Consider the following 2,861-nt stretch of genomic DNA (forward strand, 5'->3'; position numbering starts at 1 on the left):
CCGGTCTGGCAAGAGGTTCTCTTCTTTCACGTAGTCCCTTGAAAGCCTAGGTTCTGCGGGGGTGGGGGCCTTCTTTTGCTCTTGGTCTCAGCTCTGGGGACTCTGCTAATCTCTTCTTTTCCATGGTTTGGTTGGCCTACTTGGGAAGCTGGGTGTTTTTTTATTTTTTATTTTCTTAATGTTTATGTTGGAGACAGACTGTGAACGGGAAGGGGGGCAGAGGGAGAGGGAGACACAGACCCCGAAGCAGCCCCCAGGCTGTCAGCACAGAGCCCGACGCGGGGCTCGAACCCATGAACCGTGAGATCGTGACCCGGGCTGAGGTCGGGCACTCAACCCACGGAGCCACCCAGGAGCCCCGAGCTGGGTTTTTTCAAAGCATCTTCAATCCTCCCTGTAGGCATCTTCTTGGTCCGCACCCCCCCCCCCCCCCCCCCCCCCCCCGTCACCTCACCATGACCTTCCCACCTTCCATTCCTCACTGCCTCACGCTTCCTGGATTGTCAGCGGGCCATTTTCCAGACAGGGAGAAGGACCAGTGCAAGACGCCATTCAGAGAAATGGTCGTTCAGGTTGATACTCTCACCTTTACGACTATACTTTCTCTGCTCCTCCCAGAAAGCCAGCCTTGGGTGATGCTGCATGCCAGGCTCTGTGCAAGGTGTTCTAGGAACACAAGGGCAACACGGGGAAAGTGCTGCCTCGTGCTCTCAAGGGGCAGCATGTGGCTTAGGTCCTTGGGGAATTTCCTCCCAATGGACCTACACGTCCTGTTAAAGACCCCACCTCCCTTGAGAAGCTGCGATAAAGCACACACGGCTTTGCCCGTCTCCATTGGGCTCCACAGGCCGCCATTTTGAGCACAGTTTGAGGGCAGTAAGTGCCTCACTGACACAGGGTTGTCTTCAGGTCTTCAAATTCTCTAGTTTGGGCAGAGCCTGAAACCAGTATGTTCTGGGTCCCCTGCTCTCATAGGTCCCCAGGTCGAGTGCCCACTGGCCTGCACGCCGCAGCCTTATCCAACAGTGGGGACTGCCCCCACACGCAGCCTCTGTTGAGTCAGCTGGGGGCAATAGTGACAGGGATCGCCACAGGATGTGTCTGGTTCAGCCTCTTCCGCAGCCACCTCAAACTCACCCCTTGGTCCTTCAGAGGGACTACCACTGCCCGTGGTCTCCCTGTCAGCACCCATCTTGGGATGGTGAGTCCCTTGAACCCACCATCTTGGGATGGTGACCCCAAGGAAAAGAGAGGAGCAGCGCCTCCTCAACCCGCCGGCCCACAGCTCTGGCTGGTTTGATGCAAGGCCTCAGCGCTGGGCCTCCCCCGCCCCGTCTCTCCTGCCCCACTGGGATCATGCTGGTGTTGGGTTACCGTGACTGCCGAACTCTGCAGAGGTCTGGAAACGCAGCATCCCGGCACGTGGTCACCTGACCTCCTTGTGGCCTGTCTACGGGGTGGGGGGTCTAACCCAAGGGCCTCTGAAGCCACATTGCCACTATCGGGCCCCTCAACCCTGAAGCTGTTGCCCGCCGATGCCCAGAGTGTGGGAACTGCACTCAGAGCCTGCTGGAGACAGAAGACCTTCCCCAGCTAGTAGCAGAGTCTGACATTTTCACCTTTGGTCGCCTAACAAAACTTGGTAAGTGGGGTTTCCTCTTCCCGGACTCCGCGTGGACTAAGGGTTATGTGATGAGGGGCCAAGGCAATGAGGATCCCTCTCATCAGTTTCCTCTCGGCCCGGGCAGGGCGAAGAAGCCAATGGTGACGGCACACATTACGTGCATCGTATAGAATTCATTTTTCTTTCACGTTCTTAGGAAGCAGAACTTTAGGCCCTGCTTTCTTTACGGCCGGCTCCACCAAGTCCCGGCCTCTCATGGGAGGTTGGGGCAGGCTTCCTTCCAATCAGAGATTTTCCTCCCCACTCCTCTCTAGCATTGTGATTTCCCCCCAGAAACCCCCACAGAAAGCACATGACCTGTGCCGAACATCTACTGAGTGACATTCAGGGCCCCGACTAGAAATGCAGAGCTCACGTGCACGGTTCCCATCTCTTGATGAGACCTGCTCTTCCTCTTTCATTCTGTACTTTCTAATGACCCCAGGCAGTTCCACTTCTCCTTTCTGATCAGTCTGGTCAAGGAAGCATCAGGCTGAGCCTGGGGGGAGTTATGAAGTGCTGACTTCATCTCCACACAGGACCACTGGAGGAGAGGCTACGAATAAATTTGAACTCGCAGAGCTCTCTGACCATGGATCCCACCCCCCAGCTCTGTCCCAGCCTCCTACCCAACAGGGACCGCTCCCTCCGGCTGGTGGGCCACAGACCCACACTTGGCTCAGGCAGGCAATGCAGATACACGAAGCTCAGCCCATGTAGGGCAGTTGGGAGTAGTGGGGAGTGTGGCAAACTGAGGAGGGAGTGCCTGTCTGCCTAGAGCAGGCAGCTGCCCTTTGGTTCTATCCCACGCTGCCCTGTGGGAATTCAGGCCCAGTGTTGCCATATCTTGCAACATGTCAAGAAAAGCCCGAATCAGAATTTATACATGAAATCTCCCAATTTTATTTTATTTTATTTTTTTTTTTGCTTATTTATTTTTGAGAGAAAGAGAGCATGAGCAGGGGAAGAGCAGAGAGAGAGGGGGACAGAGACTCCAAAGCAGGCTCCAGGCTCTGAGCTGTCAGCACAGAGCCCGACGCGGGGCTCGAACTCGCAGACTGTGAGATCATGACCTGAGCCAAAGTGGGATGCTCAACCGACGGAGCCACTCAGGCGCCCCGAAACCTCTCAATTTTCAAAACGCCCTGCAGCCCGAGTAAAATATGGTTGTGGAACAGGCTGGCCCCTACTATTTGCA

Source organism: Prionailurus viverrinus, chromosome B3, assembly GCF_022837055.1.
Source record: "Prionailurus viverrinus isolate Anna chromosome B3, UM_Priviv_1.0, whole genome shotgun sequence".
Classification (NCBI taxonomy): Eukaryota; Metazoa; Chordata; class Mammalia; order Carnivora; family Felidae; genus Prionailurus; species Prionailurus viverrinus.